The following is a 17,823-nucleotide window of genomic DNA, read 5'->3' on the forward strand; positions in this document are numbered from 1 at the left end:
GTGAATATACTTGAACATCTACATTTATGGTAAGTGTACAAAACTGTACTATGTTCTCGTGTTTCACTGTTGCAGTCATTACATTTGGGTAGATTCCCAAAGCTAAGGATGGGATGAGGAATTTAGATAGCATTAGGACCAGCTATAAGGCCCTGCAAAACTGCAGTGGCAAAGCCAACTCCGGATTTAGAGAAAATTGGCAAATGGTAATGCTTGGTGAAAGTATGTACACAACTCCAGGTAGCAGCTTCTAGGATGTCCCTGGTAGGTACGCCTCTGAGAAAGGCTGTAAAGGTAGATGCAGCCATGGTTGAGTGGGGTGTGATCCCCTGTGGGATAGGTTTTCCATGGAGCTTATAGCAGAAATTAATGCAATGGCCTATCCAATTGGAAATGTTTTGCTTTGAAATAGCCTTCCCTTCTGCTCCTGCAGCAAATTCCACCAGCAGTTGTTCAGATTTCCTTTGAGGTTTAGTCCTGTCCAAGTAGAATCTAAGTTGCCTGTGCACATCTAAGGAGTGCAGTATCCATTCCCCTTTGTTCTGTGGATTAGGAAAGAAGGTTGGCAAATGAATGGACTGATTAAAGGACAAACTGGATACCACCTTTGACATGAAAGTGGGATTGGTCCTGAGGGACACCCTGTCCGCATGAAAGGTGATGAAAGGCTCCACTGCCATAAGGACCTGTAATTCAGATACCCTTCTTGCTGAAGTGATGGCTAAAAGGGAAGCTGTTTTCCAAGAAAGGAATTTTAAATCTGTAGTAGCAGCTGGCTCGAAAGGAGGAAGGGTGAGTTTCTCCAATACAAAGTTAAGGTCCCAGGCTGGAGTTGGAGCTCTCCTGGGTGGTCTTAAATTTTTGGCCCCTCTGAGGAACTGCTTGAGCAGTGGATGAGAGAAGAGGGGAGGTTCTGTGTTATAATGAGCTGAAATGGCTGAGGCATGAATTTTTATTGAGGAAAAAGTCAGGCCCTTGTGAAGCATCTCAGTTAAGTATTGTAAAATCTGAGGTAAATTGGGCACTGCTGTGCTCATCCCTTGAGACTGGTTACAAGCAGAGAATTTTTTCCATTTTTCAGCGTAAGATTGTCTAGAACTAGGCCCCCTTGCCTCTAAAATGACATCCATTACTGGTTTACTAAGGGATGGTAAAGGATAGCTTAGGTAATTAGGCAGGCTGCTAGGTTCAGTGTTTGAAGCTGAGGGTGCGGAATCTGGTTCTTCTGCTGAGACAGCAGTGTACGAGTTTGAGGCAAGTGCCATGGGGCCAACAGTGACAATGTGCAGGAGGGGGTACCAGTGTTGGTGTGGCCAGGCTGGTGCAATCAAAATAATCCTTGGTTTGTCTTGTTTGATCTTTAGTAGTACTTTGGAGAGCAGAGGCAGAGGAGGAAAGGCATAAACCAATAGGTTTTTCCAGCTGAAGGACAGAGTATCCACCTTCCAAGCTGGTCTGTGGGGAGTCCTTGCGCAAACTTTTTCCAATTGATAGTTCTGGAGGGAGGCAAACAGGTCTACATCTAGGCTCCCCCATTTGCTTGTCAACATGTTGAAAATTCTTGCTTCCAGTTTCCACTCGTGTGGATCCATGAGGTTTCTGCTTAGTCAGTCTGCCAGTGTATTTAGATTTCCTGGCAGGAATTGAGTTTGTAGATGCACTTGGTAGCTCAAGGCTGTGTTCCACAATGCCATGGCTAGTCTGCAGAGGGGGTAAGAATGTGTACCCCCCTGCTTGTTTATGTACCACCTAGCAGTGGTGTTGTCCATCTTTACCATTAATTCTCCTTGAAGGCTGTCAGAGCATTCTGTACAGCTAACATTTCTTTATGATTGACGTGAAGGTGCATTTGAATTGGGTTCCGTTTGCCCTGAATGCACTTCCCTGCCAGGTGCGCCCCCCATGCATAGTCTGATGCATCTGTTGTTAGGGTTTGGGCGGCAGGGGTTAGTGTGAATGGTAGTCTCTTGTTTTGGTGGCAGGCCTCTGCCCACCAAAGGAACTCTAGGCATAGAGATGGAATGATGGGAATCATTGCTTCTAGATCCTGAGAATGTTGACACCGTAGGCTTTTTAGATACCATTGTAGTTTCCTCATATGCAGTCTTGCATATGGAATTAGAAGAATGCAGGAGGCCATGAACCCCAAGGCTTGTAGTATTTGCCTTGCAGATAGCAGGGTTTTTGTGGCCACTTGTCTGAAGTAGGTTGTCAAGTGAATTTGTGTCTCTGGCATGAGGAAAGCCATCTGGGAAGTTGTATTCAAGCTTGCTCCCAGGAATATAATTTGTTGACAGGATAATAGGTGTGATTTCTTTTCGTTTATGGTGTACCCCAGACAAGTTAGCACCCTTTGTACAAAAGCCAAATGATTCAAAAGTATGTCCTGGTTTTTTGCCTGAATTAGACAATCGTCCAGGTATTGGTATATTTGAATATTTCTTTGCCTGCAAAATGCAATGACTGGAGCTAGGTACTTTGTGAATACACTGGGCGCAGTAGATAAGCCAAAGGGCAGTGCAGAGAACTGATAGTGCGTGTAACCTGCTTTGAAGCGTAGGTATCTTCTGCAAGATTCCCCGATTGAGATGTGCAGGTATGCTTCCATTAAATTTAGTGTTGCCAACCAGGCATCTTTGCTTAGCATAGGAAGCAACTGGTGGAGTGTCAGCATCTTGAATTTTGGAATCACCAAAAAGGTGTTTAGAGTAGGCCGGTCCAGGATAGGATGTCATGAACCGTCTTTTCTGGGTACCGGAAAAAACCTCGAGTAGAAACCTTGTCCCTTTTCTTTTTCTGGTACCAACTGAATATCCCCTATGCTTAAGAGAGAGAGTACTTGCTTTTGGGCCTCTGCCCACTGATTTGGAGGTAGATCCAGCCAAATACTTGGAGTTGGCAATGTGTGGAAGTGAAATCTGTATCCTTGGGACACTATATTTAAAACCCATTTGCCCTGGGTAATGAGTCCCCAGTTCTTTGCATGAAGAGCAATCTTTCTCCCCAAAGGGGCAGTCAAGTTGAGAAGTGCTTGGAAGTTTTAAAAAGACATCACAGAGACAGTTTACCATAGGAGTTTTATTACTCCCAGATTTGGAAGTGGAGGCCCCCCACTGCTTAGTCCTGTGCGTCCCCTGGGACTGAAGCCTGGGTGCTCTGCTGGATCTGGGTTTGGACTGACAAGGTCTGAAAGAGGCAGGAAAGAACCAATTCTTAGAAGGCTAATGCCTACTAAATCTTGGAGGTTGTACTTGTAAAAAATCTTTAACAGTTTGCATACATTTAGCTTTTCCTCCATCTTTTTAAGAAGAACTTCTGCCTTGTTGCCAAACAGGCGGTCCTGGTTTAAGGGAGCATCAAGTAATTTCGCTTTAACATGATCTGGCAAGGATTGCTCCTTAAGCCAAGCATGCCTTTTAAGTATAGCCCCAGTTACTGAAGCCCTGCAAGATGCCTCTAGTGAATCGAAACCACATTGCAATGTATGTTTACCAACTTGTTCAGCAGAATGCCTTAAATCCTGTAAATCCTTACTTTCAGCACAATCAGGAAACGACATAATTTTCTGTTTAAGCAATCCAATAATATGCAGCTGATACTTTAACATATGAAACTGGCAATTCAAGGCCTTAATGGCCAAGGTTGCAGAACTGCACTCCTTCTTACCCCATCTATCCAGAGCTCTGGAGTCTCTATCAGGGGAGGTAGGATTTTTGGCAATAGTAGCTTTAATGGCCTTGAGTCCCTGTGAAACGGTTTCAGGATCTGCAGTAGGATTTTTGAAAAGGAACTTGAGAGAGTCAGGAACCCTGCAATATCTATCAGGTTTTCTGGAAGCAGGAGGTAAAGAGTCAGGGGCCATTCTAGATTCCGAAAAGGCATAATCAACAATGTCCAGTACAGGAGGTATAGCTAAAGGCCTGTGCTGGGGGCAGGAGTAAGAAATCCCTAAGCCTCTTTTTAGAATCAGAGAAATCCTGACTTTCCCAATGAAAATGCTCCCTGAGAGTATGCAAGGTTTCACCAAAAGAGAAATCCTCTGGGGGGAAGCAGAGGGAACAGTCTTCAGCATCAGAATCCTCATAGGTAGACAAGGGTAAATCCTGGTCATCAGAGGAAACCGAAATTTCAGAATCCTGGCCATAAGTATCATAAGCAAACTCAGTCCTAGGTCTCTTAAAGGGGTAAGGTTGGCTTCCCCTGATTAACATAATAAGATCTTCAGTCATTCTTATCATTCATTTTTTAGGCATAGAGGCCTGACCATGCGGTCTGGGCGTTAGTTTTCTAGGCATGGTTTGAGTTTTAGGCCTTGAAGAAGAAGTTGGCGTTGGTTTAATATGCAAGTCAGTAGGCCTGAATACACCCTCAGAAGCTGGTGCCTGCACAGCGGCTATAGACCCATCCAAGATAGAGACACCCACAGGTTCCACAGTTGAAGCATCTCGCGGCATACCGGACTCTGAATGGGTCTCAGTAGGGGCCTGTGAATCTGAAGTAGTAGGTAGCAGGGGCTGCGAAAGCGCCTTACTGAGTACCGGCGAACTGGGCGGCCGCTGTCTTTATCTTTGATTTTTTTCAGAATGTCGGTAGTTGAATGGCTTACCGAAGACATATTAGGATAATTGAACCGAGCACCAAAATATTTAGAAGCGGAAATATACTGACGGATAGTTTGTGGTTTAAATAAGGCACAAAACAGACTAGGTACATCGTGGTCAGGGCCTAGGCAAGGAATACAGTACGAATGAAAATCTTTGAGGTATTTGCTTTCCACAAGAAATGCAAGTATTTACTTTTATTGACATCGGTTTAGAGCAAGAAAAAGTTTACCCAACGGGGTACTTAGCTTTTAGTTGAAGACTTCAGTTCTGAAACTCGAAAAAGAAAATTTCAGGAGTCGGCCGACCGGCACTAGCGAATTGCTTCTGCTTCAGGCACCGCACGGCAAGAAAGACTGATATAATGATATCGACTGCATGCGTTATACCCCTGACGACCTGACGTCACGGAAGAAGAGACAGCAACCAACGTAGGACCCAAGACTTTGTTAATCAGGCTGACTGAGGGTTACTGCAAGCAGATAACCCAAATGTAATGACTGCAACAGTGAAACACAAAACATCTGCTAGGATAGTTCCTTGAGACAAAAGGCTCTGAAGAACTTTTGGAAAGAAGGGCAGCTGTTCCTGAGGTTGAGGAATGCCAAAAAAGGAGAAGGGATTTTCCAACCATGTAATACCTCTGACAAATAACTAGGGGGGATCCTAAGTGATCCTTAACCAACTGGGAAGGGACAGGGAAAGATGAAGTGAGAGAGGAACTTGGTTTAGAAATGCTGGGGGGGGGGGTGGGGGACAGTCGGACAGAACCTGGCTTGTCTGGAAAAGGAGGGCTCTGAGCTGTATGGGGTCAGCATAGACTCAGCAGAAGGAGCCCTTCTAGCATCCTTTTTACCTTTGAGAGCAGGGTGAGATTGTCTACGAACAAAGGCAAACTTGGTAGGATAATTCCTCTGAAATCTGGGAACAGAAGAAACAAAAATATATGTTTAATTCCTGCAGAACCTTAGACTTTTTCTGAAGGGGCTTAAAAAGCTCAGCAGGTGTAGAACCAAACAGATTTTTATTGTCAAGAGGAGCGTCCATTAGCTTGGCCTCAATATCATCAGGCAGAGGCTGAAAGTGAAGCCAGGAATACCTGCTCAACACAGAAAGTACAGTTGTGTACACTTAACACAAATGTAGGTGTTAGAGTGTATTCACTGTTGCAGTCATCACATTTGAGTCATCTCCCTCCAGGTAGCCCTCAGCCGGCCTGAATACCAGAATCTTGGGATTTCTGCATCAGATGCTATCGCTTCTTCCATGACGTCAGGTAGTCAGGGGTATAAAACATGCAGCCAACGCCATTACACAGGTTCATAGGTGTGTACTAGGCTAATGGCCCTCGAGCCTTTACACAAGCCTAGCCCACAGAAGTGCCCTGGCATTGTGCCGCTTGACGTTAGCCCCTACAGACTTGGGTCATATGCTAGACACATGGTTCTGAGGAAGGTTTTGGCATTGATACCCCAGCTGGACATCTAGGTTATTTGGCGAGATAACCCAACAGTATTGTAACACTGCAACAATGATCTAAAGGAAAACATCAACAGTCCTCTACTCTCATGCTCCAGAAAAGAACAGCTTACACTAAAATTCTTGCAGGAGGTGGTCAACAAATATAAAGTCAATATGGGATATCAGACACCCTGTACTTGGAGAGGAGCATATGGGCAGGGGTGCCTAGTTATGAAAGGTATACATAAGGCCTTGCTCTGGCATCACAGTACCACTTAAGGATATGCTCTCAAACCACCAAGGAGAGGGCCCATAAGAAATCAAACTGAGAACTTGTGTACAACACTAAATGGCCTACAGAGGAAGGATCCATTGAAATCTAAACTCTAGTTAAGGAGGTGCCCTTGGCTCTAAAATAGACTACAGGGATAAACTTCCTGAGACAAACAGTTTTTCTTGTCCCAGATGTCAGGTGCCCCCAAAATAGGAAGCAAATGTATGGTGTGGAACACCCCCAGCAAAAAGCAAATACACACAGAATAATTATGCCAAACCAAAAAGGATAGGTGAAAGCAAAGACAATCAGGGGGCTGGAGGGAGGGTAACCAGGACTGCAAAGTGAACACACTCAAACATCTACATTTATGGTAAGTGTACACAATTGTACTATGTTCTTCATGTTTCACTGTTGCAGTCATCACATTTGGGTTGATTCCCGAAGCTAAGGAAGGGTGGAGGTAGATTAAGAAGCATTAAGACTGGCAATCCGGCCCTGTAAGACTGCTGTGGTAAATCCAGCCCTGGATTTAGAAAAGATAGGCAAGTGGTAATGCTGGTGAAAGTGAGTTCAGAGCTCCAGGTTGCAGCTTCCAGGATGTCCCTGGTAGGGACTCCTCTGAGAAATGCAGTAGAGGTAGATGTAGCCCTAGTGGAATGTGTTCTTATCCCCTGTGGGGTAGGGTTTTCCATGGTGCTAGTAGCAGAAATAGATGCAGTGTGCTATCCATTTAGATATGGTTTGCTTTGAAATGGTTTTCCCCTCTGCCCCTGCAGCAAAGCTGACTAGCAGCTGGTCATATTTTCTGAGAGGTTTAGTCCTGTCCAAATAGAATCTAAGCTGTCTGTGCATAATGCAGTTTCTTTTCCCCTTAATTCTGAGGATTAGGGAAAAAAGTAGGCAAATGAATGAACTGGTTTAAAGCCACACTAGACACCACCTTGGGCATAAAAGATGGGTTTAGTCCTGAAGGAAACCCTGTCCGCATGGAAGATAATGAAGGGTTCCACTGCCATAAGGGCCTGCAGTTCAGACACTCTTCTTGCTGAAGTGATGGCAAGAATTAAAGCTGTTTTCCATGACAGGAATTTCAACTCTGCTGTAGCAGCCGGTTCAAAAGGGGGGGGGGGGGGTGTACGTTTTTCCAATACAAAGTTAAAGTCCCAGGCTGGAGTGGGAAGCTCTCCTGGGGGGGTCTTAAATTTTTGGCCCCTCTAAGGAACTGTTTTACCACAGGATGAGAAGAGGGGTGGCTCAGTATTATAATGAGCTGAAATGGCAGAAGCATGAATCTTAATTGAAGAGAAGGATAGGCCCTTGTGGAGCATTTCTGTTAAGTAATCTAGTATATGAGGTAAAGCTGGGCACAGTTGTGTCCATTCCTTGAGGCTGGCTCCAGGAACAGTATCTTTTCCACTTTTCTGAATAGGATTTTCTAGTACTAGGCCTCATTGCCTCAAGAATGACATCCAGCACCTGCTTACTGAGGATTGCTAGAGGCGAGATCAGGGGATTAGCCAGGCTGCAAGGTTCAGGGTCCTAAGCTGAGGGTGCAGAATTTGCCCCCCCTGCTGGGAAAGCAGGGAAGGGGTCTGAGGCAGATCCCATGGTTGTAGCACTGTCAGACTGTGCAAAAGAGGATACCCGTGCTGGCGTGGCCAGTCTGGTGCAATCAGGACTATCCTTGGCTTGTCCCGTTAGATCCTTGTAGAACCTTCGAGAGGAGAGGCAGAGGGGGAAAGGCATAGACTGAGAAGCTTTCCCAGGAAAAGGACAGAGCATCCACCTTCCAAGCTTGGCTGTGGGGAGTCCTGGTGCAGTATTTGTTCAATTGATAGTTCTGAGGGGAAGCAAACAGGTCCACCTCTGGGGTCCCCCCCATTTCTTCCCCAACAGCTTGAACATTTTGGGTTCCAGTTTCCATTCATGTGGATCCATGAGATTTCTGCTTAAGCAGTCTGCTAGTGAATTTCATAGGTTCATAAGTAGATACTAGGCTATCAGCCCAAGGGCCTATGTAAGCCTAGCCAACAAAGTTCCCTAGCTTATGCCACCCAAGAAAGTTATTTTCCTGTGCCACTGTCGAACAGCGATACAGAAGTAATCCCGGCATGTATTTCCTATTTCCCATCCACTCATCAAGATTTTTCTTGAAGAGTGCTAATGAAGAACTTTGCTTGACATAGATGGGTAGCCTGTTCCAGAGTATGGGAAGTCTCTGGGACAGGAATCTATCACTCCACCGTGTCCTGTTTATTGTGGTGACAAGGTTTAGGTCCCTAGAGCGTGTAGCTTGGAGGGACTGGGATTTCTTTAGGTGCAGCATGTCCAACAGCTCTGGGTTCGACATAGCTTTATATGTTAGGCAGAGATCACCTCTGAGTAGGCGATAAGCTACGGAGTAAAGCTGGAGTTTTTTGAGACGGTCAGTGTAAGGCATCTGTTTGAGGCCAGTAATCTTCTTTGTGAGTTACTTCTGTTGCCTTTCCAGCTGCTGCAGATGTCTTCTGAGTTTCACTCCAAAAGGGGTATTGTAGTCTATAAATGGGTCTAATGAGCGTCAAGTAGAGAGGAACACTGACCTCTTTTTTCCTCGATGAGAACCCTTTTATGATTAGGTGTGCCACGTAGAAGGACTTCCTGACTACTGTGGCGATGTGACTACCAAAGGAGAGACTACTGTCCACCTGGGTCCCAAAGTCTCTTATCACGCATTCGGTGTTAAGTAGATTGCAGCCTATGTGGTAGTTCATGGGTACAGAGTTTTTACCAAAGGGGTTGACACTGCACTTTCTGGCCATGGCTCTGACAACAGGCATCTGTCTCAGCGAGGCCCTTCCGTAGGATGTCCACATCATTTGGGGACTTGACTATGGCTCCTAGTTGGCAGTCATCTGCGAACGTCATTAGCCAGAGGCCTTCTGTGTTAGCCTGTACTTCAGAGAAGTAGATACCAAACAGGAGAGGTCCCAGAACTGAACCCTGTAGTACTCCACTTGTCACTGGTTTGAGGTCAGATTTGGAGTCTGCAACTTTTACAGTGTGGGTTCTGTCAGTGAGCCAGTTGGCAACCCATCTTGTGATGTAGGGATTTATACCTAGTTTAGTGAGTTTAGCTATAATTCCAGAATGGGGGATGGTGTCGAAAGCCTTGGCGAGGTCAAGATAGGCTGTATGAACCACCTTACCCTCATCTACGGCTTTGGTGACTGCCTCAAAGAAGTTGATCAGGTTCAGGAGGCATGATCTGCCTTTCACAAACCCGAACTAGGTGGGATACAGAGTTTGGAGGTTACCAATGTCTTTGTTTATGAGTTCCATGTTGATACATTCAATGGTCTTGCAGACCAGGCTAGGCAGGCTAATAGGGCAATAGTTCCTGGGATCAGTGGTGGCTCCCCCTTTGTGGAGTGGGATAACTGTTGCTGTGTGCAATTCAGTGGGCACAAAGCCTGATGCGAGGCTATTATTGAACATGGTGCTTAGGTGGGGAGCCAGTTTGTTCTGAAGTTCGTGTAAAACGCAGTCTGGGATGCTGTCCGGTCCCATGGATGCTGCGTTTTTGGCTTCAGACAGTGCAGCTTTTACCTGCAAAGTTGTGATTACAGGGACTCTGCATTCTTCCTGTATAGATATGGGCCCTTTAGGGGGTGGGGGGGGGGTAAAGTTAGCAGTGAACCTATTTGCCAGGATGTTGGCAATATCAATTGGTTCAGTAATTTTTGTGTTGTGCTGTAACTCAGAGCAGATCTGGGTGTTGCCATTGAGATTCTTGATATAGCTATAGAATGCTTTGTGGTTGTCCTTAGAATTAGTGGTGATTTTACTTTCGCAGCTAGCTTTGGAGGATCTTATAAGGGACCTCAGCTTCTTACTGAGGCTGACCATGGAGCTCCTCCACTCATGGTATTTTACTCTATTTTGCAACAGTTTCTTCATTCTGTTGTACAGTTTATTTATGGCAAGGGACCACCAGATTGGCTTCCTTTTTTTGGAGGATAGCGTCTTGGTTCTGTTTGGGATAGCACAATCCATGCATTCGTGTAAGTGCTTATAGAGTGCATTTGTGTAAGATTCAGCAGTCGTAACTGTATTGTCCATCTGCATGGGTGTCATGAAGTTCACCACTTCTGTCTTAAGAAGCATGAAGCTGGCTTTGATGAATTTTTTTACCGTGGTTTCCTTAATGGGGGGTGGGGGCGGGGTGTGGATATCAAGGGTGATTAGCTTATGATCGGATCGGACCAACGAGGAGTTGACTTCAGGTGTGGAACACCAGTCACTCATGTTAGTAATGACTAGGTCTAGGATATTGTTGCCCCTGGTGGGGATGTAGATAAGTTGATCCAGGGCATTGGAGTTAATAATCCCAGAAAGTGTTGAGCTAAGGAGTTGGTACACGAATAGTTTTCCCAGTTAATGGTGGGGTAGTTGAAGTCACCCATTATTAGGGTATTTGGCTGAACCCTAATATTTTCCAGTACATCAAGAAAAGAGGAGTGGGAATCCTGGGGCATGGTGGGGGATCTGTAGCAAGCTACAATTTGGATTGCAGATTTGACCAGAGTTAGCTGCACTTGGATAAGCTCGGATGCATTATGCTGAGCAACTAAGCCTGGAGGTGTGGATATCCTTAATGAATATGGACACACCTCTGCCTTTGGTGTTGCAGTCCAGGTAACATGGCCGAAAAGTGTGGTATGAGTTATAGCCTGGTACTGCAGGAGTGCTCCCTGGAGCCTTGAACCAGGTCTCAGTCACTGCACAGATATCGATGTTCTCCATTTTAAGGAATGCCTCGACTGAGGGCATTTTGAGATTTAGACTTCTAGCATTAAGTAGCATTACCCTCAGTTTTTGCTTGCCTGTTCCTGTTATGGTGGTGAATTTGTCATTTGAACCTTGCCTAAAAAAGGCACTATAGGGGTGGCAAGAGCCTTAGCCAGTATCGGGATTCCCAGGGACGACAGGTGCAGGCAATCTCTGGCAAAGCATCGTGGTCTGTCGACCATGTCATCCCAAGCAGACAGATACGGGATCCCCTTAGAATGACACCAGAAGCTTCGCCAATTGTTGAAGTTAATCATTTTGTCCTTGCACTGTGTTATCATTCTGGGCGATGGCAGAATGCTACTCAGGGCTAGGGTCATACCTGCCTGGGCTACAAGATCAGAGAGCTCTTCCATGTCTCTTTTCATGTAGTCCAGGGAGGTACGTCTCAGGTCATTCACACCAACATGGACAATGACAGAATCATATTTGTACTTGTTGTGGAGTGACCTGAGTGTGTGGGTTATGTGGCAGATCCTGGCACCCAATTTTGTTTGCCTGGCAGGAATTGAGCTTGTAGGTGCACTTGGTTGCTCAACACTGTGTTCCACAGAGCCATGGCTAGTCTACAGAGTGGGTAGGAATGTGTTCCCCCTGCTTGTTTATGTACAGCATAACTGTGGTGTTGTCTTGTCTTTACTAATAGTTGTCCTGGAAGAATAAGGTCTTTGAAGGCTGTCAGAGCATTCTGCACAGCTAATATTTATTTTTGATTGATATGCAAGTGCATCTGCTTTGGGTTCCATTTGCCCTGAATGCACTGCCCTGCCATGTGAGCCCCCCATGCATAGTCTGATGATTCTGTTAGGGTTTGGGCAGCAGGGGGTAGAGTGAAAGGGAGTCCCTTGTTGTGGTAGCAGGCTTCTGAACTTCAGCACAGAAATAAACAGAACTTGCTGGAGGGACAGGTTCATAACCCAGAGGCTCCCTTCGCTCTGGAATAGAATTCCAGTTCATGTGAGGCAGAGCACCTCACTGAATCTCTTCAAGAAGAATCTCGATAGGTGGATGGGGGATCGTAGGTTTGTCCCAGGGATTACTCCCGTGTCACTATTAGACAGAGGCACAGTAAACTAAACCTTAAAAAGGGCACAGTATACTCAAATCAAGGGGTGGCGTAAGCCATACAGAATCGGGCTAGGCTTATAATTGCCCCAGGGCAGATAGCCTAGTATGAACCTATGAACCTATAAAGGAACTCTGCCCTTAGACACAGAATGATAGGAATTATTGTTTCCAGGTCCTGAGAATGTTGATACCATAAGACTTTTTAGATACCACTGAAATTTCCTCATATGCAGTCTTGCATATGGAATTAACAGAATGCAAGAGGCCATGAACCCTAGAGCTTGCAGTAATTTCCTTACAGATAGCTGGGTTTTTGTGGCCAGTAGGTTGAAGTAAGCTGTCAAATTTGTTTCCCTGGAGTGAGGAATGCCATCTGGGAAGTTGTGTTCAAGCTTGCTCCCAGGAATACAATCTGTTGGCAGGGTACTAGGTGTGATTTCTTTTCGTTGATGGTGTACCCTAGTGAAGTTGGAAGTCTCTTTACAAATGCCACGTGCTGTAGTAGCAAGTCCTGACTTTCTGCCTGAATCAGGCAATCATCCAAGTATGGGTAAATCTGAATACTTCTCTGCCTGCAAAAAGGCAGGCGTCCAGTCTGGTGGACCCCAGCCATAAATAAGTTGTACAACAGAAGGAGGAAGCTACTACATGATAGAGCAAAATCCCTAAAAGGGAAGGCATCTCTGATCAGTACTAGCAAAAAATTACGATCCCTCATAAAATCCTCCAAGGCCAGTTTCGAAAGAAAAATTGCACAGGACACAAAAGACAATCACAAGGCCTTCTTTAGCTATGTTAGGAACCTGGGATGCAACTCCCAGGTATGTTCAGAGTTGATTCTAAATGACAAAAAATACACTGAACCCACAGACATTGCCAACATCCTGGCAGACAGGTTCAGTGCAAACTTCTCCCCCCTCCCCCCCCTAAAGAACAAATATCTATCCCAGTAGAATGCAGCCTCCCAAACATCTCAGATGTCCAGGTGAAGGCCGCCCTTTCCAAGGCAAAAAACACTGCCTCAATGGGATCAGATGGTGTCCTGGGTTGCGTCCTACACGAACTCCAAGAAGAACTAAACCCACAAGTAAAAATGCTGTACAATCTCAGCCTCACTACGGGATATGTACCCAAAGAATGGCGTCCAGCAACAGTGGTCCCCCGCTCTACAAAGGTGGTGCCTCAACAGACCCTGGTAACTATTGCCCCATAAGCCTGACTAGCCTTATCTGCAAAGCCATGGAGAGGATCATCATGGAACTCATAAACAAAGACATTGGGGACCTACAGACATTGGATCCTACGCAGTTCAGCTTTGTCAAGGGCAGATCCTGCCTCTTGAACCTGGTTGACTTCTTCAAAACAGTCACCAAGGCCAAAGATGAAGGGAAGGTAGTCCACACGGCCTATCTGGACCTTGCAAAGGCATTTGACACAATACCCCACTCAGGCATCATAGATAAGCTATCCAGGTTAAACATAAACCCCTATGTCACAAGATGGGTGGCTAACTGACTCAAAGACAGAACCCACAGAGTCAGAATTGCCGGAGTCATGTCTGACTCGAAACCGGTCACAAGTGGTTTCCCACAGGGCTCGGTCCTGGGACCTCTCTTGTTCGGCATTTACTTTTCCGATGTACAGGCCATCACGGGAGGACTATGGCTGACTAAGTTCGCGGATAACTGCAAGCTGGGAGCCATTATTGACTCTCCAGCTGACATGAACATCCTTCAAAAAAGGTCTCACAGAGACGGATAACTGGTGCCAGAGCCATGGCCTAAAGCTGAATGCCAAGAAGTGTATAGTCATACCCTTTGGCAAAAATAAAGTGCCCACAAACTACCATATAGGTGGAAACCCATTAAATACAGAAGATGTAATTAGGGATCTGGGGACCCAAGTTGATAGCAATCTCTCCTTTGACAACCACATTGCCAAAGTGGTTAGAAAGACCTTCTACATAGCCCACCTTATCACTAAAGGATTCACATCCAGATCAGGGGAGATAATAGTGCCCCTCTATTCATCCCTCATCAGACCCATCATAGAATACAATGCCCCTTTTGGGATGTACCTAAACCGCCACCTGAAGCAGCTGGAAAGACCCCAAAAGTACCTCACAAAGAGGATCAAGGGACTCGAGCAGATGCCAAATGCTGCCAGGTTAAAGAAACTCCAACTTTACTCAGTCGCATACCGCCTACTTCGAGGCGATCTATGCCTGACATACAAAGCTATGTCTAACCCAGAATTAATGGACATGCTCCACCTCAGAAAATCCAAATCCCTTAGAACCACGCGCTCGAGGGATTTGAACCTCAGCACAGAGCTAAATAGAACGTGCTGGAGGGACAGATTCATAACACAGAGGCTCCCTTCACTTTGGAAAATAGAATACCACTCCATGTTAGGCAGAGCACCTCGCTGACTCTCTTCAAGAGGAATCTTGATGAGTGGATGGGAGATCGTAGATTCACCCCGGGGATTACTTCTGTGTCTCTGCTAGAATGAGGCTCAGTAAACTAACCTTAAATAGGGCATAGCAAACTCAATTCTAAGTAAGGGTGGCGAAAGCCAAACACACTTGGGCTAGGCTTGTAAATGCCCCAGGGCAGATAGCCTAGTATGAACTTATGAACCTATGGAGCAAAGCACTTTGGATTATCTACTGCGCCCAGGGTGTTCACAAAGGGAAGTGCAGAGAACTGATAGTGCATAGAGCCTGCCCTGAAATTAAGGTATTTTCTGCAAGATTCCCTTATGGGGATGTGCAGGTAAGCTTCTTTTAAGTCTAGGGTTGCCAGCCAGGCATCCTTGGCTAGCATAGGAAGCAGCTGTTGGAGAGTTAGCATTATGAATTGTGGAACCACCAGAAAGGTGTTGAGAATAGATAAATCCAGGATAGGACACCAATAGTTTTCTTTTCTGGGAACCAGGAACAGTCTTGAATAAAAGCCTTGTCCCCTTTGTTCTGCTGGGACATGTTGAATAGCCCTGTCTGTATATTGAATAGCTGAGGAGAGAAAGTACTTGCTTTTGGGCCTCCGCCTACTAGTTTGGGGGGAGGTCTGGCCATCCACTTAGGGTTGGGAGTGAGTGGAAGTGGAATCTGTATCCTAAGGGAAACAATGTTTAAAACCTATTCGTCTTGGGTAATGTATTCCCAGTTTTTTGCATGCAGGGAGAGTTTTCCTCCTAAAGGTGCAAGTACTTGAGCAAGGCTTGGGGGAGTTCAGGAAAAGTCATTGTGCAAGTTTACCATAGGGGGTTGGTTTACTACTCCCTGTTTTAGATGTGGGCGCACCCCACTGCTTAGATCTCTGCATAGCCTGAGACTGAAGTCTTTGGGGGTCTGCTACCCCTGGGTTTGGACTGAGAAGGACTGGAAAGGATTAGTTCTTTGAAGGCCAATGCCTGCTGAATCTAGGTGGCTGTACTTGTAAGAAATCTTTAACAGTTTGCATAGATTTAACTTTCTCCTCCATCCTTTTGAGAACAACTTCTGCTTTGTTGCCAAATAGGCGCTCTTGGTTTAAGGGTGCATCCAGTAATTTTGCTTTGACAAGATCAGGCAAGTTTTGTTCCTTAAGCCAAGCATGCCTTCTAAGAACATACCCAGTGACAGCAGCCCTACAAGATGCTTCTAAAGCATCAAAACCACACTGCAAAGTATGTTTACCAACTTGGTCAGCAGAATGCATTAACTCTTGTAAATCTTTGTGTTCTGCACAGTCCGGAATCAACATCATTTTCTGTTTGATTAACCCCATAATATGCTGCTGATACTTTAACATATGAAACTGGCAATTTAAGGCCCTAATGGCCAGAGTAGCTGAGGTGTATACCTTTATACCCCATCTATCTAAAGCCCTAGAATCCCTGTCAGAAGGGGTAGGATTCTTGGCAGTAGAAGCCTTAATGCCTTTTGGTCCTTGGGAAATGGTCTCTGGATCCGCAGTAGGATTCTTGAAAAGGAATTTGTGAAAGTCAGGTACTCTATAGTACCTGTCAGGTTTCCTGGGAGCTGGAGGCCAAGTATCTGGGGTAAGGTTGGATTCCAAGAAAACATCTACAATCTTCAGAAAAGGAGGGATGGCTAGAGGCCTGTGCTGAGGCAGATTTAAAAATTTCCTGAGTCTCTTTTTGGACTGGCTTTCCCAAAGGAAATGCTCCCTAAGTGTATGTAGGGTTTCACCAAAAGAAAAATCTTCTGGAGGGGAAGCAGAGGGAATAGAATCCTCTGCATCTGAATCCTCATAGGTAGATAAGGGTATGTCCTGGCAGTCAGAAGGAACAGAGACATAAGATTCCTGATCAGAAGAATCAGAAGGAAAATCAGTACTAGGTCTCAGAGGGAAGGCTGGCTTCCCCTAATTAAGGTAATAAGGTCTTCAGCCATTCTAATCATTTGTTTTTGAGGTCCGTGAGCTTGAAAATACACTTTGGTCATCTGTTTCCTAGGAGTAGTGCGAACTTTAGGCCTGAGAAATTATGTATTTTTGGCTTGAAACGAAGTTGTTGGTTTAATATGAAAATCGGTAAGGCCTGAATACACCCTCAGAAGCCGGTGCCTGCACAGCGGCTCCGGACCCATCCAAGGTAGAGCCATCTGCAGGTTCCATAGTCGAAGAAGCATCTCACTGCATACCGGACTCCGAATGGGTCTCAGTAGAAGCAGGTATCAGGGGCTGCGAAAGCACCAGAGTACCGGCGGACTGGCGACTAGCTTAACTGTAGCATCGTTGCCAGGTATGGACCTATGCGGTCTGACTTTATCCTTACGTTTTTTCAGAAGATCGGTAGTTGGATGGCTTACCAACACCATTTCGGAGTATGGAGATCGAGAGTGAAAGTATTTAGCTACAAAAATTGCCTGACGGACAGTTCGGACGTTGAACAAGGTACAAAACTGACAGCAAGGGACGTTGTGGTCTGGGCGTAAAAAGGTGAAGCAGTAAGAATGAAAATCTCTGTGAGGTATTTGCTTTCCACAGGCAAGATAATTATTAATTTTTTCTGACATCGGTTAGAGCAAGAAAAAAGGATCCCCAACAGGGTACTTATCTTTTAGAAGACTTCAGGTCTGAAACTCGAAAATGAAAATGTCAGGAGTCGGCCGACCGGCACTTGCGAACTGCTTCTGCTCCGGTCACCGCACGGCAAGAAAGACTGGTGTAATGACGTCAGCTGCATGTTTTAGATCCCTGACGTCATGGAAGAAGCGACAGCATCCGATGAAGAAATCCCAAAACTCTGGTATTCAGGCCAGCTGAGGGCTACCTGCAGGCAGATAACCCAAATGTGATGACTGCAACAGTGAAACATTAAGAACATCCAAATACAGCAGCCCAAGAGGAGGCATCAGCTGCGTCATTACTACATTTACTGGAATGGCAAGCTACTTGCAAAGAGAACTGAAGCCTTTTCTTCAGAATCAGGAAGGCCTGAAAACTTTAAAAGCTTAAGAAAAGGGCCAAAACATACCTGGTCATATGGGTCTGGTAATTCACAGCCCTAAATGTTAAAGTAGCATCGGTGTACAAATTCTTATCCAATCTTTCCATGGTTCTGCTGACCTTTTCA

Source organism: Protopterus annectens, chromosome 4.part1 (assembly GCF_019279795.1).
Source record: "Protopterus annectens isolate FY-2018-M chromosome 4.part1, PAN1.0, whole genome shotgun sequence".
Taxonomy (NCBI): Eukaryota; Metazoa; Chordata; order Ceratodontiformes; family Protopteridae; genus Protopterus; species Protopterus annectens.